This window comes from Coregonus clupeaformis, unplaced genomic scaffold (genome assembly GCF_020615455.1).
Source record: "Coregonus clupeaformis isolate EN_2021a unplaced genomic scaffold, ASM2061545v1 scaf0239, whole genome shotgun sequence".
In the NCBI taxonomy this organism is placed as follows: domain Eukaryota; kingdom Metazoa; phylum Chordata; class Actinopteri; order Salmoniformes; family Salmonidae; genus Coregonus; species Coregonus clupeaformis.
The window spans coordinates 478,575-504,735 of record NW_025533694.1 but is presented as its reverse complement, the minus strand read 5'-3'; the positions used below and the strand labels follow the sequence as shown (position 1 = coordinate 504,735).

At 43.7% G+C, this 26,161-nt stretch overlaps 3 pseudogenes; 2 read left to right on the top strand and 1 right to left on the bottom strand.

Moving 5' to 3' along the window:
• Window positions 1–1,478: 1,478 nt before the first annotated feature.
• Window positions 1,479–4,111, bottom strand: LOC123484230 (annotated as a pseudogene).
• A 527-nt stretch (window positions 4,112–4,638) lies between these two features.
• Window positions 4,639–6,802, top strand: LOC123484229 (annotated as a pseudogene).
• A 4,731-nt stretch (window positions 6,803–11,533) lies between these two features.
• Window positions 11,534–15,313, top strand: LOC123484226 (annotated as a pseudogene).
• Window positions 15,314–26,161: the final 10,848 nt, after the last annotated feature.

The window sequence follows — 26,161 nt, the reverse complement described above, 5'->3', positions numbered from 1 at the left end:
ATTCTCTACACTATACTTCCTTGTAAAATGAAATTAGACTAATCTATTAGAATTTGAGGAACAAGAAAATGGTGGAGCGATTTCTGCATAGTGTCATCTTTAATAGCCTGGGTGTTTATTTGCCTTCAATCACTGAACATAATCGGTGCTTTTTTGAAGACAGGTTTCTATTTGAGCCGACTATTTCCTTATTGCACACAGCTTTTGCTCAATAAAAAAGGTTGAAAAAGACGACCACACTGTTCATTGTAACCAGTATGACCAGCATAACCATTATAATAACAAATCCATTGTAGATCAGACCTGCAAAGACTAGCCTGCCTATCATACACCCCGATTTCGCGCATCAGCACCATAAAGAGCTCCATTTGCTCTCGTGTTTTCTTTTTGGTGGCTCCATGGCTAGCAACAATGAAATAATTAAATAAAAAATGTTGACTGTGGGAATATAAGAGCTGTATCCATGGTAACCTCATTTACGAGACCCAGCGTTTATTTGAAACAGCCGTTTATTTGCCCAGCTATTAAAAAAGGACAGGTGGCTATTTGAGACTCAGCGTTTAATTGAAGATTTTACGGTACATTGCCTAATTTTTAGGCTGTGAGGGATCTAAGGAGAAAACATGTTTACATATGACACCATTCACATGTCCTGCACATTCACTGGACCTGCACCTGACTTGTAAGCAGACAAGAAAGTCCTAATAAGCTCTATTCAGGATACAGCCATCGTACATACAGATGACAAACCCTGGGTTATACTGACCTCACCCTGTACAGTCCAGGTATCCCCTCATGCCGGTAGATCTTCACCAGTGCATCTATCATCCCTTTATACTGTTTCCTGGTGGGATCAGTGTTATACTGCAGCACCAAGCGAGTCTTAGTCACCCAGATAGGGTATGGTTAGGGTGAGGTCAATACACCTGGAGACGGAGGAAACAGAGGTGAGTTTCTGACACACACACACAGCTGCATAAGTGTACAACATGAATTAAACCAAACTACAAGCTCCCTACGCTACACTACATGGAGCCTGTGAAGCATGGAGCTGGTGAAGACCCCTATCTCATTAAGTTTTATTAAATCACATGACACAGGGCAGCCAGTGTCTTTCTTTCCTTTTCCATTGTCTGTCAGTGATTGCAGGAGCATTAGTTTAACATGATTAGGCTAGGGTCAATCAAATCACATGACCGTATACAGCCAGAAAAATTATAAAAGTTCAACAAATTGACCAATAACTGTATACATATGTACTTTTGCCTTAGTCAGAGGAGTCAAATATTTTGTTCCAACTAGTCAGTCACACGCCTGATTCCAACTAATCAAAGTCTGGACTAGTATAGCAGACTATGATATGTTTTTTAGATGTGTAATGTTAACTGTTTGATCAAACAGTGTTGACCTTCTTGTGGTATTGACCACACACCACCAGTGTGTGTGTGCCCTGGGTCCTAGACAGAGGCAGTACTAACCTGCTTAGGGCAGCTGACAGCAGGTGTTCTGTGGCACTCAGTTCAGACTGACGGCCTTCCTTAGTGTACGCCTTGATGGCATTGTAACTGTGGGGAAGTTAATACAGACAGAACAGAAAAATTCATTGGATACCTCAGACAAATCCCGACGCTACCATTGCTATTTAAAAGTGCTGAGTACAATGTAGAAATATTATCAACAGTCATGTTAAGTGATGAGTTCATAGTTGATTGGATAGACGAGGGGTTTCCAAACTGGGCTGCAGTGGGTCCGCCAATTTTTTGGGGCAATTTTTGGGAGGGTTTTTTAACGTGAAAAATAATTATTTTATGAATATCGCTAGCAGCAACAGAATACCATCGTGGATACAATGTTTATGTCTCTGCGTCCAGAATGAAGGAAGTTAGAGGTAGTTCTCTACAAGCCCATGCCAACTAGCGTTAGTGCAATGACTTGAAGTCTACAGGAACAGTTAGCATGCTAGCTGTTCCTGCTCATCCGACTCTGGGAAGTAGATAAATGGCTTCATTGCGCAAATCTCAAACTACCCCTTTAATATTTTTACATTTTACATTTTAGTCATTTAGCAGACGCTCTTATCCAGGCTACTTACAGTTAGTAGTGCATACATTTACTTCATACTGGCCCCTCGTGGGAATCGAACCCACAACCCTGGCGTTGCAAGTGCCATGCTCTACCAACTGAGCTACACGGGGGCCCGTGTGGAGGAGATGATTGTAGACTACAGGAAAAAGAAGAGGACCGAGCACGCCCCCCATTCTCATCGAGTCGGGGCTGTAGTGGAGCAGGTTGAGAGCTTCAAGTTCCTTCGGTGTCCACATCACCAACAAACTAACATGGTCCAAGCACACCAAGACAGTCGTGAAGAGGGCACGACAAAACCTATTCCCCTAAGGAGACTGAAAAGATTTGGCATGTGTCCTCAGATCCTCGAAAGGTTCTACAGCTGCACCATCGAGAGAGCATCCTGACTGGTTGCATCACTGCCTGGTATGGCAACTGCTTGGCCTCCAACCCCAATTACCTTGACTAACCGGTGCCCCCGACATTGACTCGGTACTGGTACCCCCCGTATATAATCCTCGCTATTGTCATTTACTGCTGCTCTTTCATTATTTGTTACTTTTATTTTGTATAATTGTATATTGTATTTTTGTGTGATTTTTTGTTTTATTCTTTCTTAAAACTGCATTGTTGGTTAAGGGCTTGTAAGTAAGCATTTCACTGTAAGGTCTACACCTGTTGTATTCGCACATGTGACAAATAACATTTGATTTGATTTGAAATTACAGTCATTGGAGCTAATTACAGGGTTTTCTGTATAGAAAATTCTTAGGCGGGCCATGGTAAATTTCAGGACAGAAAAACTGTTTCAGTGTCAACTTAAACAACCAAAACCAGATAGAAAGCATGCAGAAAAGATATTGAACTATATATATAAAAATGGGCATTCAGGGCCCATGCCCATTGATTTTGTTATAATGTCTGAGCAGAGGGAACACAGCATTAGCCATGGCCAAATGCATAGAATTGCTGAAAATTAGCTTTAAAACTGCAGAATTGTCTCTCAGCTCCATGCCAAACTGTATAGAATTGCTGGAAATTACTTCAAAACAGTAACATTTTCTGTCAGCTCAATAGATAAATCTGTAGAGTTGCAGAAAATGTGCTTTACAACAGCAAAATTCTCTCTACGCAGCCGAGATACTGTACCTTTCTAGCTAATAATGTTAAGAGTTTACACTCCCTCTTCCAATGAACTGTGGGTAGGTAAAAATATAAATGAAACCGTCTACCAAATCTATTCATTTTCAAATGTCGATTACTCCTACTTCCCTTTACCATTCACCTGATGATAAGACAATACTTTCTTTAACCCCTGGGATATACTATTGAAATTCAATAAATGTCTGGCAATGCATACATGCTGTCATGTCATCCAGCGTCATATTGTAAAGATATTATCCCAGAGAAAGTAGAACGGTTTTACTTCTTCTGGTTATACTTACAAGAAGAAGTAGAGGCCCCATGATGCCCCAGCACCCCCAGATGTTTGGGGTGACTCCTTGAGTAGAGTCCTCGGACCCCCTCCTGCTGCCACACTTTCTTCCAAACAATGGATAACGCCATTATATTTAGGTCTCAGGTCCAGTCCATCGCTCACTGCAGGAAAATAACGGCAGGGAAAACATACCCTGTCAGAGTCAACAGAACATCAACTGTCCATTCAAGTTCCAGCCAGGTAGCTGCTACTCCTATGTTATTACCATGTGCCGATTGCTTATAATTTGCAGGTTCCCAATCTTACACCTGTCAAAGGCAGAAATTAGCCAGCTGCTGCCAGTCCCTTAGGCTGGACAAATAAACACCTTGTAGCTACTGTAAGAGTTTTAGAGCCACACATTGACATACATAACTTTACCTGCAAACCTGATTTTGACTGGTCAAGAGGGTGCAGCACCAGTGTTGACGACTCCTCCACCGAGTCCTGCAACCAAATTCTCTTTTTCACATGGCTGTAGACTTGCTGGATACGTCCAGTTATGGAGAAAGGTGTGCCACTTCCAGGTCCTGTTACAGCTGTCTCTTGATTTGAAGTAGCAGGACTCATGTTTTACCTAACTATTCTGTGAATTTAGCTGGAATTAAGTTAACGTCACTACTTGATTATTCAGATCTTATTCAACAGAACGCGCACTATCGTGCTCCTGTTAAAACTATAATCCCAGAATCCAAAAGGCACATACTTGAAGTAACCACATCATATTTTAAGACGTTTTAGTGACCCACGTTTTTGTCATGCGGTACAAGCTACATCTCTATCCGGCACGACCTTTCCAATGACTCGATCGAAGCTGATATGCCGAGTTCAAAACAACTGGATCTCGGAACTCGGAAATCGCAGACTTCCGACTTCAATGCGTTCAAGACAACTGGGAACTCGGAAAAAACGAGCACCGACTGTGAAAAATCTTTTGAAACTTCTTCCAATTCGGGAACTCGGGCCTCCATCATTTGATGTTGTTTTCCTAGTTCCCAGTTGTCTTGAACGCACCAAAGCACCAATACTTTAGGAAATGTGACGCAATTTGGAGGACTTTACTATCCCACAATGCAACAGTAAAGGCACACCCCGACCACCATGGCAGTCTGCGAGACAGATTTGCAAAAACCGCAGCGTATGTTATGAAGCTGTGTTTACGTCGGTGAACTAAAATTGTAAACACAATGAGTTGCTTATGGATGGGTAATGTAAGTCCTGATATGTTACTTTAACAACTTTGCATGCATAGAAAACTATCATTAGCATATCCTAGCTCTTGTGTTACTCCCACTTTAGGATAGCTAGTGTTACCACTCTCAGTGCTACCAACTAGCTCGTTAGCTAATAGATGCACCTCAGTCATTTTCATTATTTGGCAAACGTTAGCTAGTTCTTGCTCACTGACAAGCCCCAAAGAGCCTCTAGTCTAGTGAAGCCTGTCATTTCCTTGTCTGAAAGACCACACCAAGTCAGTGTCTCTGAAAGTTTGAGAATATGTCCAGTTGAATATAGCTAGGTAGCTACACCTAAGTTACAGAGTGTAGGTAATTACAGTAGCAAGCTAGAGTAGAGGTTTTCTGTTCAAGTTAGTGTTTTCTCCTCATCCCCTGTAGTTAGAGCCTTATATGGATGAAGTTCATCTCTCGTGCATTTGCCACCATGGGAGAGCTTGTGGTGGGGGGTGAGAATCATCCGGAACAAAATGAACTGGTAAGACAGGAGAACATTATGCTACTGCAATGAGAAGGGTTATGAGTGATACAGACAGTTTTTGTCTTTGGGGATGTCTAGTGCTTACTGTATATTACTATCACTATTCACCAACAGAAGAAATTGCACAACCACAACGACACGTACATGTATGTGTTTTGGACCTTCTCCACCTTGTGTAGGGGTGCGGCAGGCTATTGCTTTGTTGAGCTGAGCGGACCGAGGCCACTGCTGAGCGGTGTCTCAGGAAAGTTAACGGAAGCCTCTCCCTGGAGCCACACCGGTACAGTGCCACCACACACACACATCCCCTCAATGATTCCAAATTTTTTTCCAATCTCGAATCGACCCATAGCCCCTACCCCTATCTCAGGCACTCTGAGAGGATTGGACATGTATAGGGCATATGGTGAACTCTTGATATACCCATTAACTTTATTAGAGATAAATCATGTCTGGAATAATCCATTCTGAACAAAACACTCTCTCTTCTCTACAGCCGAAGAGGTTCAAACTAAACCGTGCCACATACGGAAGACAAGGAGAGAACAGGTACTTACTGCATGCCACTGAACTTACTCTGTCCAGGGACTAACAGAGCCTCCCTTCATACAGTAGTGAAGGTAGTTGTGTGTAGATGAAGGAAGACACTTTTACTCCATTCGTTTGGTATGTTCAAGTTGTTCTCTCCAATCATGGATGTAGGAAATATCCCAAATAATCCACACTTTTCATTATTCATTATTAATAGCATATAGATTTTTTATAAATATTATGTTTATTCATAAAGGTTTTCTTTCCCTGTCAAAAACAGGGGTGGTTACTCAGACAGGTTCAATCAGGCGTACTCGTACAACAACAACCAGTACTACCAACAGTACCCTGACCACTACTCCAACTGGGGCTATGACCAGAACACAGGCAGCTACGGAGGTTACAACTCACAACCACTATGACTATAGCAACCAGGTGTGTGTGTGTGTGTCCCGCACACTACACTGTATTGCTCTTTAATTATACATCAGTTGTACCCATTCTAATGACCACTGAATATGTGATATTAGAGGTATGGCATATTATGGTATGGCTGTTGTGAGTAAAGACCTGTCTCTTTGTTTTAGGGTTATGGGGAGACTGAAGATGATGGACTGGAGTGTGAGTGCTCCGTTTTCTTTCATTTCTCTAGCTTCATGATACAAAAAAGCAGCTGAAATATTTGACACTATTTGACATAATGTATTGAACCCAGGCCTGGAGTATAGCCTACAAACTGTCCAGTCTGTCTGATCTTTATGGCTCTCGTGCTGTGCCCCCTTTGTCTGTGTGCCTGACTGTGTATCTTACTGTGTGCCTTGTGTGCATCCTGCAGACCCCATGGTGGCACTGGATGTGGTGGCAGCCAACAGGCAGTACATGGAGGAGAGTGAGGAGCTGTATGATGCCCTCATAGACTGCCACTGGCCTGCCCTGGAGCCTCCTGGTCCTATTACTGCCGCTGCACCCATCCAAGGCACAGTAGAGCTAGCAGACTCCCTGGTCGACAGATAGCAACAGTCGGACTCTCAACCTCTCGATGTGGATTGTTTGGAACAGCCCAGTGTGAAGGTTCAAAGGGTAAAGGCATCTCGTCCTGCCTGCCAAGAGTAGCTGGTCTTCAAGTGTCTCGTACTCTTGCAATGGGCTAAGCTGCGAACAGACCACAGTGTATGATTCATGTGATTCGTGTGAACCCAGCTCCAGTGACTGAAAGGATGCCCCCTCATGTTTGAATTGAATTATTATTTTTATCACTCACCCCCCACTCATTTCTTTTTTGGGTTATTGGGCACTGGTTTGGTTCCAATTGCCCAACGAACAGGCTTGTTTCGGTGCTTGATGTCTTTGTAATCATATCTTCAAGGACTGCGTTGCTAGTATTGGCCTCTGTCTTTCCCTCCCTCACATAGCTTCCTTTTTCATATTTATTGTCCACACTGGAAAATAGAATAAGATTGAAATATAATCCCTATTCAACCTATTGATTATCTATCTAGGGTCACTTGCTTCTTATTGTGGAGTGGAAGACTGTGTAGTAGGTGTTTCAAACCTTTCTCCTCCATGTTATAATCTGAAAGCTGTGGGACAGGCAGGGTTGTTGATTCTGCTTTGTGTAAATATTCGTCAACAGAAGAAAATGTGGAGGTGTGTTGTTCATTCTCAATTCATCAGTAACACTTTATAATAATTTACATGAATAATACATTATAAATGCTTCATAAATTATAAATGATTTTTTCATATAATGAAATACTTAAATAGGTTATGAATGCTTATTCATGAGAGTTATTATAAAGTGTAACTGTTTCATCAATGTCAAATGGGATGTCCTGTTTAGCAGGATATGATGGTATTCTTTAAGGTTAGTCTACAGGTCACCTCATATTACTGTAGTAGAAATACAGTATCAGATCAGCTGGTTCAGTGTTAATAGCTCCAAGACCACATGCTGACTGCAGCAAAGAATATCAGTATCTACAAGCTCACATCACCAGTGTTCATGTCTTGCTTTTGAAAATAAATTCATGTGACATTGATGCTCAGAGACCAACATGTATTAAAAGCTAATTTTGATACATTTAATTAATTGTATAATATATTTGGTTGTGAATTTATTGTACTTTTTGTGTCTTCAGGAGTCTTCAGGAGTGTAGCTATGTTCTTGACAATGTCGAACAACCTAATTCGGAAACACACTTTAGGGCACTAAAATAAACTGTTACTCTATTTGAAAAGACAACAAATAACCTGCTCCTGTAATAACAGAGTAGAGAAGCACAAATATATGTTTTTGCTCCATGCAAATGAAAATCCAGCTTTTTACTAGTTTCAATTCGTTCCTAGAATGCTACGCAATTATAGGCTGGAATCCCATACAGAATCCTGAAGTGAAACAATAGTAAAATGGAGCCATTCAGCTTGCATCCAGGCTACCTCAATCATTCCACACACCCAGCCCCAGGGAGAGAGAGTCTATTGTTGCAGACTGGTCTCATAGACTAGATGTAACATAGTAAATGTAAATCCGAGACACTCAAATTAGTATTTTTATGTTATGTTTGGTATGCTTACATTGAAGGTTACTTAAGGCAAAACAAAAATAGGGTAGTTGGTCGGTATGGGTGGGTGGATAATGTAATGTCTAGCAACCTGAAGGTTGCATGTTCAAATCTCATCATGGACAACTTTAGCATTTGAGCTAATTGCAACTTTGCAACTACTTAGCATGTTAGCTAACACTTCTCCTAACCTTAACTCATAACCCCTAGGGCTAGCTAACAGCGTTAGCCACCTAACTAACGTTAGCCACAACAAATTGGAATTTGTAACATATCATACATTTGGCAAATTCGCAACATATTGTAAGTTTTGCAATTTTGTAACATTTTGATTGAATTTCAATTGGTAACATACGAAATGGATGATGGACATCAACAAATTAATACATACCATCATACTAAATCAGTGGTCACCAACCGGTCGATCTCCAAGGCATTCCTAGTTGATCACAAACATTTCTGTAAAAAAAGCCAACGATAAAGCCTTGCATTCCTATTTTTTGTATTCGTTTCGTGCTGTTGGCGGTAGGTGAACTTGATTCAGCAGCCCTAGCGCCGGGAAGGCAAAGTGTTCCCATTTTTTAACCATTTAATGTGTCTGCAGGTAGAACTCCGCCCACCCGGCAGGCCCAGAGAGCAAATCAAGTGCATCTATAGGTCTACAGCTGGCCAATCAGATGGCTCAGATTATCGTGTCTGCACAGTTTCCTCACGCCATAGACTAGAAAAAGAAGCGTTGAACACACAGCAAAGTTAATACAGATTAAAACATGTTTAAAACCATGACTAGAGAGAGACTCAACGAATACAGCAAAGAGCTGCTGTTTTTATGAGTGAGTTCATGTTTAAGTTGTTATTCAGCACTGTCAGCACTTTGTTCAAAACCTTTATAAGCCTTTAAATGTGTGTTCTCCCTACTTCCACACACTACAACCAGTACTGCAGCTGCAATGAATGAGTATAGCAAAGTGTTTCCGTTATTATTATTAGCGGCTTGTGTCTTTTTAATATCAAGGAATATTTTACTTTCTCTGGACGTAGGAGTAACAACATGAATTGGTGCATGAGGCAGAAATAATGCAGTGCGACTTGAGTTTTGCCATCAGCTGGAAGACTGTGTCCCCTTTTCTCAGCAGAGGGAAGGAGGGTGGAGGGCCGATGAGTCGGGTGAGAGGCCTCACCGCTGCTCCCTCCCCACCCCTCAGACTGACCATCAGATGTAGGCCATCAGTCCAGTAAAAATACATAGTATGCTCACTTAGCGGTGCTTCACAAGTATTACAACAAATTATCCATTACCAGTGTGATCATATACTTGTTTTTTTATGGTCTGAGAAGAACAACATTGGCAGGGCAATTCGAGCATATCCAATACACAGTGATAATGTATATAGCCTACTGCACAAACCTCTTTGCTACAGAACAGTTAATGTTACATAGGCTTACATTATTTAATTCATGATTTAAAAAAATCTGCGGTTGATCTCGGCATGCATTTTGACTCAGAAAGTGATCTTGACTCAGAAAAGGTTGCTGACTACTGTACTAAATGGAGTGTCTCGATTTACGTACAGAATAATACTAAATGCTCTGAGACCACGTTGCAACATACTACCCACTCAATCTGTTCCTGCCCTACTAATGAGCCTGACACCGGCTGGTCATGTGAGTGGAGCTCAGTGCAGCAGCCTTTGCTATCCATTATAAGAAGCAGTGTGAAAGTCATGGGACAGGCACAGGACAGCCAACTACTGCTGGCCTCTATTAAACCAAAAGGCTTAGTTATTCTATCGTTAGTTATGTTGACCTAGATTTTAGGACTGAGTGACGGATGTTGTTCATAGTGGCTTGATAATAATGAACCTGCAGACTGAGCTGCACTCCAATCATATCCAACCCTCCTTATCAGAGATATGATTCTCTCATTATCAACAGAGAAAGTAGCCTATAACCTAACATAAACAAATCAGAATTCATAAAATGGGTTACTTTTAGATAGGGATACACTTGACCCGAAGTGGCTATTTTACTTATGTAGTGTAGATCTAATATTTTGTTTCTGCGTATGAGTTTTTGTCTGCTGCCTCAGAATATGAGCAGAGTAGCGAGTTTGACACGATCACATGCGCACGCTGAATTACTGCGACCAACCGCAAACGTGTGACGTCGCATTATGTGCTCGGTCTTCGATACGGGACAGAAACTGGAAACGACGCATTATACTGCAATCCTATTGAAAAGTAAGGATTTTATCATAATATTTAATCAATCATTTTACAGATGTAAGTAGAAAACTGATTTATCTTGATTGTCTACACTGGTAAAACCACCCAGAAAGTAGGCTACGATGCGACTGCCAGTGCCTATAACTGTCAGTGATTCAACTGGATAGGCTACATTGTATCTACTCGTTCAACACATAATATGGAATTGGTTACAATTGTTTCTAACCCGATGCAAAGTGTAGCTGTTTTTTAAAAATTACGTTTAATTGCTTTCGATTTTAATTAGCCTAGTGGCCTATAGGCTATACAACCCATTGAACCCAATAGCCTATATGAGCATGTCAGACTGACTGAGGCGCTACATAAAAATGGTTCATGTTATGCAGGCTTGTCGCTGTCACTTTATAGCTTGTAGCCGAGATTTCAGATACTATGGTTGTATAATAGTATTTGACCGAGGCTATTCTTAAGTTGTCATTCGTGTTCAATTGGGCTATACTATAGCCTACAATCATGAAATAAGCAGCTCACAGAATTGTCTAATTAATAATCAGTTAAAATTATAAACTATGTGACCTCATATCTTGGTCATGGTTGACCCGCTAAATATCATTTCTGTGCAAATGGATGGCCAGCCTACATTCGGCTCCGGTGCCTGCCGAACCTGCTCTCCTATTGTAAACAACCTGCGCTCATGACGAAATGTGGCCTAGCCAATGCGTCAATGTGCACTGTAAGTAGTAGATATATTATAGCCCGCCCATGTGGTCGGATGGAGGATAAACCACAACTATTTATGTCTTTCAATCCTTACTTAGTTTTATGTAGCTTCAAGTGATGATATTATATGCAATCTGATAATGGTGCTTGTTTGAATATATGAAGGCTGCTATATGTGACTGTATGGCAGTGTGTCCAACATTTCAGTCCCCACTACGGAGTGTGACAGACGCCAGAGCAAGGATGTCATGCGGGAGAACAGACAGCTACCACTCGCAGCCACGAGACTTCAGCAACCTCACCCAGACATGCAGTGTCAACATCCAGAAAATCACACAGAACAGTGAGTGGTGAAGAACAAGACAGTGACAGAACCCAGTGTTCTACTGCTGCAGTGACACCTTGTTGCAATGCACATTTCCCTATATGGTATATTAAAGTAGGCATATTCTATTCTATAACCTACCCTAACACCATACTCCCACACTTTGGACAATTGAGTATCACAAATAAGTCTTGGAGGCTTGATGTTTTGGGTCTATTTGTGTCTTCCATCTATTTCTGATCTCCTCTCTTGAATGAACTAATATTAGGCAGAGATGTCTGAAGTCAAAAATAGGAACTTCTGAGACAAGAACAGCCTGAGTAGGCCTATAGTATAATGTATAGTGCTCTATTTAGAGAGAGAGAGAGAAAGAGGGATAAAGAGAGAGAAGTGTTGTTCTATCCTGCTTTCTCAGTTCCCCCTTCTCTTAGTTCAGCTCACCTCACAGTATTTGTTTTGCTATACAGCTGGGCAGATCAAAAACATGCTGTACCAGATGGGGACGAGACAAGAGACCCCAGAGCTGCAGGACAGACTGTGAGTACTACTGACACTACTGCTCAGTAACTAAGTAACTACTGACACTAACTGACTGCTTCAACACTTAGCCTTTTCCACCACTAATTGGGACAACAAGAGCATCACTAATGAAATATTTTAGTCATTTAGCAGACGCTCTTATCCAGAGCGACTAACAGTTGCATACATTTTTCATACTGGCCCCCCGTGGGGAATCGAACCCACAACCCTGGCGTTGCAAGCGCCATGCTCTACCAACTGAGCTACAGGAGGCCTATATCGTTACTGCATGTGTGTGTGTGTGTTTGCTACTCACAGCCAACAGGTACAGCACTACACCAACCAGCTGGCCAAAGAGACCAACAGACACCTGAAAGAGCTGGGCTCCCTGCCTCTCCCTCCCTCAGAACAGGTGAGTGGGAGTTCTATGCATAGATACTGTATATTTCTATAGTTCTATGGAAAAGTTCCACATCTATGGACTGGTCCCAGATCTGTTTGTGTAAGCATATCTGGGACCAGGCTACATCAATGTCCTAACATTTTCAAACCAACGAACTGTATGTCGATAATCTCGTGTTCTGTTTCCTGATACAGTATATCATCTTATCTAACAAACCAAATGTGTAAATCATATATAACTCTGCTGAGGACATCTCACCATACAGTATATTCTACTGAATCTATTCTACTCTACTCTACTCTACTCTACTCTACTCTACTCTACTCTACTCTACTCTACTCTACTCTACTCTAATCTACTTTACTGTATTGTGTGATTGATCCTTCCAGAGACAGCAGAAGATCCAGAAGGACCGACTGATGAATGACTTCTCTGCAGCGCTCAACAACTTCCAGGCGGTCCAGCGACGGGCGGCCGAGAAGGAGAGGGAATCAGTGGCCAGGGCCCGGGCCGGGTCCCGCCTCACAGTAAACACTCTGCGTTCTCATTGGCCTAGATTTAGCCGTCTGTCATAGTCACTCACCAATAGTATTATTAGATAGCCAAAATAAAACACAGTTTCATTGTCATATTACAGTAGGATGACTGATTAGTGTAATGCAATGTGAATGAGAGCGTTTCAATTATGGGTTTGTTTTTATTTCAGCAGGGAGATGAGGGGAACGTTGATGAACAACTTGTGACATTTGAAAAGTAGGTACACAGTGGAGGTAGAGTCCTATCAAATATTCTGTTCGAATAATTGAAAAAAATATGTAATAATAATAATAATATAATAATAATAATATAATAATAATAAAAATAACATAATAATAATAATAATAATAATAATAATAATATATAATAATAATAATAATATATAATAATATAATATGCCATTTAGCAGACGCTTTTATCCAAAGCGACTTACAGTCATGCGTGCATACATTTTTTGTGTATGGGTGGTCCCGGGGATCGAACCCACTACCTTGGCGTTACAAGCGCCGTGCTCTACCAGCTGAGCTACAGAGGACCACACATTAATTAAGTTGTAACAAAGGTGTGTGTTTGTGTGTGTGTGTGTCCGTGCGCTTGTGTGTGTTTGGTGTGTGTGTGCAGAGATGATGAACTGGAGTCAAAGTCAGACCCAGCAGCTGGAGGAGCCAGAGGTCACAGAGGAGGACCTGGAGGTCATCAAGGAGAGAGAGACCAACATCAGGCAGCTAGAGGTATTCACCCAGCTACCATCTACCAGCTACCAGCTACCAGCTACCAGCTCCACTCACATTCCATACAGGAATCACAGAGCCACATTACATTTACATTTGAGTCATTTAGCATACTGTTGAACTCCAAATCAATCCTTAGCCCTTCCTCTCTAGTCAGTGGATGCTGGTGGGAGGAGCTCTAGGAAGGACCTCTGTGTAATGTCAGGAATGGACAAAATGGAACGGTATCAAACATTTCAAATATATAAAAACCACATGTTTGATACCGTTCCATTTATTCCATTCCAGCCATTCACAGAGCCCGTCCTCATAGACTCCTCCCACCAGCCTCCACTGTCCCTAGCAGCCCGACAGCCCCCTATTCCCGATATAGCCACACTCCTGTAGATCTGACAGGACTGGACTAGGGGGCTAGGGGCTAGGGTTTGATTTGGACTTCAGCCTAACTACCCCTTGTGGTGATTTTCTTCCTTTCTCCTCTCCCTCCAGTCTGATATCATGGATGTAAACCAGATCTTTAAGGACCTGGCGGTGATGATCCACGACCAGGGAGAGATGATCGGTTAGTAGACATGAAATTGATTTTCCCCCTCTCTGGTTTGATAACATGCTGGTTCAGAAGGTTACTGTCTGTGATGGTTTAGAATTCCATCTGATACTGTATCAGTCCTGGCTCCTGTGACCCTGCCCTTCAGTGTGTCTCCTCTCCTCTCTGTTTGACAGACAGCATTGAGGCTAACGTGGAGAGTGCAGAGGTCCATGTAGACAGAGGAACCGGACAGCTCCAAAGAGCCGCCTACTACCAGGTAGCGCTGTGACGATTATGGAATGACCACCATTATTGTCATAATTGTCATTTTTGTTGAAAAATGTTTTGAGCTTATAATGCATCTTTGAAAATTAGCTACGGCATACCTAATGAATACAACACAGCTTTGGAGACACCCCTGTCTAAAAAACGAATGGTTTTGACTGCTTAAAACTTTTGGAAATTATGCTTTTCCTTCCAAACGTGCCGTTATGCTCGTAAAATAACTTGACCCTCTTCATTTAATAATGAAAAACTGCTATTGGGTAAACTATTTCTACTTGAAAATAAAATGGAATCCCCCCTCCTAAAATGAATGTATTAAGACGATTATGACAATAATTTTTTTTTGTTCATGGTTATTGTCCATAATTGTCGGTTACACAATTATATGATTATTGTGTCAGCCCTACTACCAGGTATCAACACAACACCATCACAACATGGGCCGTGTTTGATTTGTAGATAAGTCCGAATGCTCTGTCGATGATCAGGGTCCTTCATTTAACCAGGCGAGTCGTTAAGAACAAATTAGTATTTCAAATCACCAATCACTGCCTTTTTGTGCTCCCTCCACCTGTAGAGGAAGTCCCGTAAGAGGATGTGTATCCTGGGCATGGTGGTATCTCTGGTGGTCACCGTCCTGGCTATCATCATCTGGCAGGCCATCAAATGAGAGGACAGGAAGAGCACCGAGGAAGGATTTTAATGGCACATCGAACTGACAACCTAGAATGGCTTCCAATGGAACGTCTGAGTGAGTGAATGTGTGTGTGGGGGGAGCGGGTGTGTGCGTGCGTGCGTGCATGCTTTGAGAAAGATATAGACAGAGGCGTAAGGAATAGATTGTATAAATTCTCTTCCCCATCTGTATATATTAAATACTAACTGTTCTAACACAGTCCTGCACTTACTTTCATGTCAGAAATGCAAATGATCTCTGTCATCATTACATACATTACTGTGTTAGAATATGTCTGATCTAATGCAATGTTGCACAAGTTTATATGTATATAAATTCTATGGTACGGTTTTGATATGGTTTATTTTCTGCCTCCTTATTCTTCATGTTGTGAATGTCTGATCCTCTTCCAGATGTCTTATAGTCTATAGTATTATCACAAGGAGATTATGTAGTTGAAATATGGAGGATTCCTTTGATAGCACACAAAATGTTTGTTATATTATTATTATTATTATTATTATTATTATTATTATTATTATTATTATGCTGACTTTCATTAATAAAATCAACTGTGCATAAGAGTCCCGACTGTGTCACGCAGGCCGATGTATTTCCACAAGATGGCGATGTTATGCCAGTATTATGAGGTGAATGTATAATGTGTCAAGCGCCATGTAGTCTACCATGCTTTTATTTAGATATTAAACAAGTCAAGATATGCGTGTAGTAGTCTTGCAATTTTGCAGTAGTGTTGATGATGTGTGGTAGGTTGCTTAACATATTGGTACCTTAATAAAACATGTTTACTATATGTTTATAAGACACTGTCCTGCTAAATATGCACAAGGTTAAAGAGCATTTTCCATGGTACTGTCATGGTGATTTGAAGCGGTGATTACAGTTATTGTGGAGACTGTGTCTTGCCCGACTCACACCTCTCCCTTGTGATTAGTGAGCTAGTCTAGTTTACCCCTGCTTCAGGCCTATTACCTACAGGTGTTGCCTTTCCAGCTCTTGTCCCGATCCGAGTGCCCTGCTGATTCCAGCTGCGGCACCAGCCTTACAATCAGCTGCCGCCAGGCTGGGGGGAAACCTGTATTAAAAACCACTCAGCAAGACAACTAACCCAGGGGATAGGGCAACCAATAGTTCACCAGGCTCTCCAAGAACTATGAGATACGTTCTCCACTTTCGACAACTGTTATGGTGACGCAGATGCTAAGCTACAGGACTGTTTTGCTAGCACAGACTGGAATATGTTCGGGATTCTTCCGATGGCATTGAGAGTACAACACATCAGTCACTGGCTTCATCAATAAGTGCATCGATGACGTCGTCTCCACAGTGACCGTAACGTACATACCCCAACCAGAAGCCATGGATTACAGGCAACATCCGCACTCGAGCTAAAGGGTAGAGCTGCCGCTTTCAAGGAGCGGGACTCTAACCCGGACGCTTATAAGAAATCCCGCTATGCCCTCCGACGAACCATCAAACAGACAAACCGTCAATACAGGACTAAGATTGAATCGTACTACACCGGCTCCGACACTCATCAGATGTGGCAGGGCTTGCAAACTATTACAGACTACAAAGGGAAGCACAGCCCGAGCTGCCCAGTGACACAAGCCTATAAGACGAGCTAAATTACTTCTATGCTCGCTTGAGGCAAGCAACAACAAAAGCATGTATGAGAGCATCAGCTGTTTCGGACGACTGTGTGATCACGCTCTCCGTAGCCGATGTGAGTAAGACCTTTAAACAGGTGCCAGGATAACAACCTCTCCCTCAATGTGATCAAGACAAAGGAGATGATTGTGGACTACAGGAAAATAATGACCGAGCACACACACATTCTCATCGACGGGGCTGTAGTGGAGAAGGTTGAGCGCTTCAAGTTCCTTGGTGTCCACATCACCAACAAACTATTATGGTCCAAACACACCAAGACAGTCGTGAAGAGGGCACGACAAAGACTATTCCCCCTAAGGAGACTGAAAAGATTTGGCATGGGTCCTCAGATCCTCAAAAAGTTATACAGCTGCACCATCGAGAGCATCCTGACTGGTTGCATCACTGCCTGGTATGACAACTGCTCGGCCTCCGACCGCAAGACACTACAGAGGGTAGTGCGTATGTCCCAGTACATCACTGGGGCCAAGCTTCCTGCCATCCAGGACCTCTATACCAGGTGGTGTTAGAGGAAGGCCCTCAAAATTGTCAAAGACTCCAGCCACCCTAGTCATAGACTGTTCTCTCTGCTACCGCATGGCAAGCGGTACCGGAGCGCCAAGTCTAGGTCCAAAAGGCTTCTTAACAGCTTCTACCCCCAAGCCATAAGACTCCTGAACATCTAATAAAATGGCTACCCGGACTATTTGCATTGTATTTTATTTTATTATTTAAATTATTTTTACACCCTACAGGTGCACGCCACAAACTCTTCACCTGTGATCCTGGAGTTACTCCCTGTAATGGAACTACTGTTCCATGAGACGAGAGGTATAGTTACCATGTCAGAGTTAGCCTTCCCGCCTAACACATATTAGACACCCCAAGCATGGACCCACAGAGTAATAAAAAGAAGAAACCCTCTGGTTCTATTTCGGTCAGTGGCTCCCCAGTCAGAGAAATACACTGCCTGTTATTATTCAAGCCAAGCCCTTTACAATGATTCTAATACCCTGTAAGTGCCCTAACTCTCAACCTCGAGGAGCCCAATCCTATTCCTCCAAAACCAAAATATCCCAAAGAGAAGGGTTCTATCCCTCAAACAATGACTTATATAGTGGCATACTCCTTAACTCCTACCTCAAAACTGGTTACATCTGGTCCATATTGGACTCACCCACCCCCCAAGCCCCATTTTTCGTTGCACTTGTCAACCTCCAGAAGGGACGTCAAAGGAGGTTGGAGGAAGTTAATGTTCCATTGCCCTTTCTTCGACCTCCCTTTCTGGTTCTTCCCCAAGTTCCACCCATGGATGCTGGTGTCGGCAGCGAAGGTGCTGATGTTGGCAATGACCATGCTTACTCTGCAGTCCTCGGCTGACTGCGACGCTGCCCAGCTCTCCCCTTACTATTTTTCCTCCCCCACTACGAATCAAAATTTTTCTGGCCTCATGCTCCCTTCGCCTAGAATCAACTGTATCTCAGCAGGAGTGAGAGTTACATCCATCCCACTGGTCACAACACCCCTCCATGGATTAACTCTCGCTCCTGTATATCAACTCTTTCCATTGGCCAGGTGAATGGTTCAGGTTCTGCCCCACCCGGCTTTCTTCATGACTTCACCATCACCTCATGGATATATTCTCCCTCGAGCTCTCTCGGGCACACCCCACTCCTTGTGAGCCCACCAGCGAGGTGTGCTCTGTACCTCAGGCTTTTTGTACCTTTCCACATCTACCTCCGGCAACTGGTCCCTGAAAATCCATAGCCATCGCCCTGACCTCTTCTATCGCTTTAGACCTCTCCACACAGTTGGTACATAGTGGTGCCTCCGGGGTCAACTATAGGTAATGGCATCTTACATGGGCAATCCCGCATGTTCCACAGTGGACCTACAGAAACAAACAGCCATTGTTAGCATACAAATAAACCCACAAACAACTGTGGCCCCTCATGATGAGTTCAGAATGTTTGTGGCCCCCACCCCGATCAAAGTTGGAGCTATGACTTGCTCGCTCTGTAAAGTGGATACCGTACATTACTAAACACAGCATAGTCAGTCCATTTAAAAAATATATAATCCAGTCTAATGCTGTAACAATCCCAACACCAGCAGCCACCCTGAGATCTTACACGCGGCCCAGTAGTATCTGTCACCACAGATACACTCCTATTCGCAGCACACCCCATTCTTACGTACTGTACCCAACCTGCCTTGTTTCTGCTTCTAGTGGCCTCAGGGTACCATACCATTCTAATCCTATGTCCACAGCTTGCCACCCAACAAGACTAATTTGCAGTACTTGTCCTTGCCTTGTTCCATAGGGCATCTCCCCAATAGGTAAACCATAAACCAACTGCATTAGTCTCCAGGCGCTCCCAACCATATCCACCCTCCTAGTTTGATGGTTCCTCCTAGTAAAAGAATGATCCTAATTACCCAACCCTCCTTCCATAAGCCCCTGTACACAGTATCCCAACCATAATAGGGTACGTAAGGTATAGTCTACCCCACTCACCCATGACTCATTCAGGTTTGTCTCGTTCTCTGTGAAATTGCCCTCATTGTTGTTGGTGAGGTTACCCAACATCTTGCCCCTTGGCTCCTATCCTCTCTAGTGCATCCTCACCCACAACACTTGGCTTATATCACATTTCATTCCTTCAACAGGAATTGAATCTGCTACATAACGTTTCAATGCTGACTCGGAAGGTGGCCTATTTTACCCCATTCTGTGAGCAATTCTTGCCCCCACCCAAAACTGAGCCCCTTCCTACACGCAGGAGACCGGGGTTCAATTCCCTGATGGGGAGCCACTCCCAGCTATGTTCCCTTCCGCCATGGATATTATTAACCCGTTTACTAACTGCGCTTGTTAAATTATTACAGGTTCATCAGGGAGCACCTCGGATTCCAGTCTTGGGTCAAACTTTCGACATACCTCAGATAGCCCTTCTCCTCTCCTCCATCTGCTCCCTGAATGTTTTCAGAGTGCCCAAACTCCTAGGCTTTACCAACATAGGGGGACCTTCTTCCCTAAGGTCTCCTCCATTCCCTGGTGCTGTATAGCCACCTGAGGCCCCCATGGCACAGCTACGCGCTCTAGTGGTTGTTTTCCAACCCTTTAGCAAAACAGCCAGATCCTCCCCGAGTTACATCCATCCCACGAGTCACAACAACTGTTGAGATGGTAGCTAGTGGTTGTCGTGGAGACAGTGGAGGAGATAGCTGTGTTGCTGTTGAGGTGCCATGAGTGGTCCTCATGACCAAGAAGGTTATCTATCTGTCTTCCTCCCACACTCTCTGTCTCCTTCACCGCCACTTTGGCACAATGACTCAATGGCTTATCAAACCGCCCTCCCCTCTTCTCCTCCCCTTCATCTACACTGATTGGGAAAGACTTGCTAGGTGTAAACAATATGGTGGGAAGCTCATCATTAGGCTGGCTTTCACCTGGTCAGGTCTTTCAAATCAGTGCAATGAAGGAGAGGAGGCGAGGAGAGGACAGACTTTTAGACAATGGAGAGAGCCAGTGAGTCAGTCCTCTTGTATTAGACACCACACCTCCTGGTCCTCTAGCTGTGACTATGTAAGCAGCTTCCTGATTACTGGAGTGGGACCTTCAGGTACACTGACTAATGAAGAAGACAAGGAAATGAAGACTTTCTCCTCTGCTCCTGGACATGTGTTCATATTCTGACGGAGTGTGTGTGTGGGAGAGATGCAGAGTTTACTGAGACTTGCAGCAAAGCAGAACTAATGGCTCTAGCTAGCTACCTACTCTGTGAAGCTAGTTGGGATGTTTTTAATGCCAGTACTTTATGTTGGGGACATATTCAGAGTGATGTGTGTGACTGGACCTTTGAACTCTGGAAATGTGTGTGTGTTTATACACTCTTAAAAAAAAGGTTACAAAAGGGTTCTTCGGCTGTCCCCATAGGAGAACCCTTTTAGGTTCCAGGGAGAACCCTTTTTGGTTCCATGTAGAACCCTTTTATAGAACCCCTCTGTAGAAAGGGATCCTACATGGAACCCAAAAGGGTTCTACCTGGAACCAAAGGGTTCTTCAAAGGGTTCTACTATGGGGAAAGCGGAAGAACCCTTTTAGATTCTAGGTAGCTCCTTTTTTCTAAGAGTGTAGGAGCCATACTCTGAGTTTGTGACAGGAGCCATACTCTGAAGACACCGCTCACCTTTTCTCTTTTCTTCAACCAAGTCCAAAAACGGAAGAGTCTCTTGTTCGTCAGAAAGAATGAACAAATGAACGTCTCTGGAGCACAGAGAGAGAAAAGGCCAGATAAGAATCCCCCCGTCTAAGTCTCTCTCATTATACGAGAGGAATGAAAGAGGCACTTCAGAGGCCAGTCCTCTTTTCTTCTGTCCCTTACTACTGCGCAGGTCTCCTCACACCTCGATGGTCCTGCGCAGCCTCCCAAATTCTCCTGCTGCTTAGGAAGGAGCTCCTGCTGGAGTTTAGCCTGGAGGATATCTAACTCTTCTGTCTTCATACCCAACTGTTGCTTGGGCCAAACGATACCTTCCAGCGGTCCCCTTCAGACCAGACAGTTCTTTGTCCAGATTCTGTAGCTCCGTCTCTGTGTCGGTCTGGGCACCTGCCATCCCTATCAGAGCCCGGGCGGGAGTGAGTAATTCGAGGGATTGCACCCTGGAGCCTTCCTTAGATGAGTCTTGCCTCTCCGCTTTCCGAGGTACTGGTTATCCTCTCCTGAGACCTTCCAGAGTGGGTAAAAGGCTGGGCAGTCTCAACCTAATTAGGACAGGGACGGGGAGGGAATCAACCACCTCGCCGCCGTGTGTATGGTTCCCGTGTGCTGGTCATTGTAAGTTCAGTAATGGGGTATTCTCTGGTGTCCCCATGGACACAGGAAACTGGGAGGACTTTTCCCGGGTCAGACACGTTGGGCCCACCAAATCCTTACATTACCCGGTGGCCCGGCTACCAGAATCCAGTAAGGCCTCCACATCATGGTGATTCACAGTTACTGGCAGGTGGGGGGTCGATCTGGGCCGCCATCTACGACTCCCAAGAGCGAGGCAAACGGTGTGTGGGTGCTGAGCTGGAGGACTCCTGCAGAGGGCATAGGTTCATCGGCTGGTTCCTCTACACTGCCAGGAGATATGTCCCATCTCCCCACACCGGTAACACTGTCGAAGCCCTCTCCTGGTGTACTCCGACCCGCCTGGTTTCTGGCTCCCTGAAGCCGGGATAAGTCCTGACGTGGCTGGGTTCGGGACCTTAGGGTCCTCACGGGTTCTTCCCATTTGTGGTAAGCCGCCTCCTGGGGTCTTTTTCGAAGCATCTAGCATCTCCGCTGTGTGGCCTGGTACTTTTTCCACAGCTTCACGGTCAGATCAGCCGGGTCAAGGCCTGTTGACTGATGTGAACCGCTTTTGCCTCATAAGGGCAGTGTGTGGCGCGGGAGGTAACGACCACCACAACGGCCCACCACCGCCGCTGCTGTATTCCGTGGATCCAGCCATTTCCCTTGCGATTCGGATGTTCATGCATCTGCGCCCCGAGGAGGTTGGTCTGCTTGGAAGGTCCAGCTGTGAAAGCGCTTCTGGGCCATACCAAACTTTGTGAGTCCATTCGGCTGAGGATCTCAGACTTCAGGTGACTATAGTCAGTAACTGGCCAGGGCCCAGGTCCCGAACAGCATTCAGCGATTCCCTGTTAGAAAGGGGGCCCACAGACTAACCCACTGTTGCTTGGGCCAGGCTTCCTCAGTGGCCGTGGGTTCAATGCATGCAGGTATGCCTCAATGTCAATGTAGTCTTCATCTTATATGTGCTACTTGCCTTTATACGGGTATTTGGACCTCACCTCTGTTTCTGCAACTTAAATTCTCTGTCAGAAGGTTGGCTTTCTTGTTCTCTTCCAAGAGAGCCACGCTTGCTTATCTGGCCATACACAGCAACAAGGCCTGTAAACATGTCCCATTTCAGTCATGGGAGCCTATGCCACCTCTGGAAAACTGGTGATCAAACTCGGCATCCTCCTCTGACATGCACTGACAACGCAGTTGCCCAGATTCTCCACCATCTGTGACGCCACGAGAGGCTACACAGCTTTCAGTGGGATTGCTTCAAGTGAGGCAAGGAGACAAGGTTCAAAACAAAACAAGTATTTAATTATAGGTCTGGGGAAATTAACTAAAATATAACAAAAATTCTGTTCTCTTGTGCTCTTTAAGGGTTAACAGTTCAGGGATGCCTCTTCCCCATATCCAAAGTCATAATTTCACTCGGGCCAGATAACTTTTCCTCAGCTCTACTGTAGTCCCAGCCAGTGGCCAACCCAGCAAAAAGTCCTTCCAAATGTCTCTCTACGTATTTCCACAGGTGCATATATCCAAAGGTGAGTATTTCCCAAAGGTAAGTATCTCCCAAACCTTATATTCCTCATGAAGTGACGTGCAGTACTTGCCCCATAGAGAGCTCCAGCTTGAGACTGTGTGTCTCTTCCTTTCCCAAACCTTCAGTCATCAGCTCCATTTGTTTCTAGCTAATGGAAAGATTGGCCATAGAGGGGTGGAGTTCTGACCATACCAGCAGATGGAGCCATAGCTGTCTGGGCTTGCAGCCACTTAAGGAATGTAACGTCCCTCCAGGACACAGCCTCTCGTGACATCACAACACGAACAGGATAAAGACAAGGAGGATGGCCTGTTCTCTCTTTTCCACTACGAGATGCAACAGATTCTCGCAACAGGAAATCAAAGTAGGCTAATAAATGGCTATTTTTAGGTAATAATAAATTAAATGTCTCTAGTTCATCTCCCCAGACAATCTCAGTCCTCCTGTTAAATATTGGTCTGGTAGCCTATCAATATCTTTGTGGTACCTGTATTACATGACTTCATTAGTATTTGTATTTATTAGGATCTCCAATAGCCAAGGCAGCAAATACTCCTTCCCTCCCTGGGGTTCCAAACACATTAAGGCACTTACAATGAAAGAGCAAAACAAAAAGATGAAACAGTACATCATATAACATTATTACACCACTACATATCTACAATACAAAATGTATAATACCACCATACAACAATATATTACAATGTAATAATAATATTGTGCTATTTAGCAGACGCTTATCCAAAGTAACTTACAGCCATGCGTGTATACATTTATGTAATGGGTGGTCCCGGGATCGAACCCACTACCTTGGTATTATAAGCGCCAAGGGCTCTACCAGCTGAGCCACAGAGGACCATATGTACGTGTGTGTTGAGGCAAAGTGGGCTTGGTGTGTGTTCATGATTTGCACTCAGACACAATATTCTCTTCCTTCATAGAAAATGTGCCATAATATAATTGTAAACCAATACTGTTATAGCCTTTCATGCAAAATAAGGCTTTGGGAGACAAACAAACCTACACCACTTCTCTTCCTCTGATCTGCCTCCCACCCCCACACCCACCTCAACCCTCACCTTACACCTTACATCCCTTCCTTCTCACTCCTCTCACCTCTTCCGGCGGGAAGCAGGGTCAATCAAAGCAAATATCCACATATTCATCTGTTTCCGTTAACATAACACACCATCGTTAAACGACATCTATCGTTTCAACATCGTCATCACGCATCTCAAAAAAACATATCTCAAATGAAGCAAATTTATCGAGTGCCTTCGAAGCGCAATTCAAAAGGGTGAACGAAGATTATGCAGAGGTATGGCTTCACGTTAGCAGTGTGAGACTTGCATACTGTCTCATAATTCTTTACTGTGGCTGTAATATGTATAGCCAGATCTACACTGAACTACATTGCCCGACATCAGCCTTTTTCGGAGATTTATTTAAATGGATGGAGAGGAGATCCAGCTGAGTTCATTTTACGAGCTGAGGCTGGGTCCAACCCGAAGAATACGAAGGAGGGAAGAAACCCATTGGCCACAGGGCTATAATTGGTCCCAGGGCAACGCGAGGTACATAAAAACTGTGCAGCCATTACACAGAATGGGGTCCTCCACCGCCATGCCTATATGGGCCCTTACAACACAGCACTCGATTTACATTCTTGGGATTAATTGCACAACATAACAGCAGCAAAACCAAATGGTCATATGCACACACAGTTTGGGACAATGTGTCTTTCCACTCGCCTGCTCTGGTTCTGTGAAACTGCTTTCTCAGCAACATCCACATTTCACATGTTCCATATCTTCCTACTCTCCATTCCAACCCTCTAGAAGAGTTTTTCGGCATGATGCGGTGGAAGGAACAGATCTGCGTCTTCAGGCTGGAGGCACCTCTATCCAAGCTAAGTGGAGGAGGCCTGTGACCAGATGGAGGTAGTAGCAAGTGATGGATTCGCCATGTCAACATTTTGAGCGTATGGAGAAATAAATGAGTTTCTCTGGTCTGCAACATTGGTCTTGTGTAGTGTTTGGTGGAATTTACATTATATTTTGTACTTTGCTGATAGCAGCCTTACACTAATCATAGGGAAGTAGGAAGTGTGAAAGTGTTTTAGGTTTATCACAGCAGAGTGTAACTCGGGCAAACAGGGAGTATAGCAATGTGAAACGGGTGTGTTTCATGCATGGCAATAAAGTGTGGTTTTTAAAAAGAAGTGTATAGTTTTGCGCCAGAGCTTAATTTTGCAAAGGATCTGTGTGTTTTTTGCTAATTGGGTGTGGGTTGACAAAGTAATTGTGTGTGGTGTTTTGAAAACACGAGTTTGTTTTGAAAATCGTGTTTAAGCAATCAAAAAAACTGTAATGTGCAACCAATTTGAGCCGATTTTCCAGTGTTCACTATAGCAAGGATATTCAGAGAAGAGAATAGGTACAGTATACTTGTATTTTTGTACATGCAAATTCTACTGTACTACACCATATGCAGCTGTTTCAACAGATATGCTAAAGTTAATCACTGTATGTATTGTACTGCATGAATATGTTTTGTAAACTGCACAACTACTTTTTTGTAGAATTCCAAGGTTGTCACACACAGGTGTGGAAGGGACAGCTATATTCACTCGGGACAAGAGGCCAAAGCATAGTTGGCATGGTCCTTCGAAGATAATGCACTACGCCTTCAAGGGAATCTGGAATGTGGAGAATTTGGCACACATTACCGTGGTTCCATCGTAACAGGATGCGAATGAAACAAGTATACAGAGTACCTTTAGAGCGCAACTCACCAAGGGTGAAAGAATC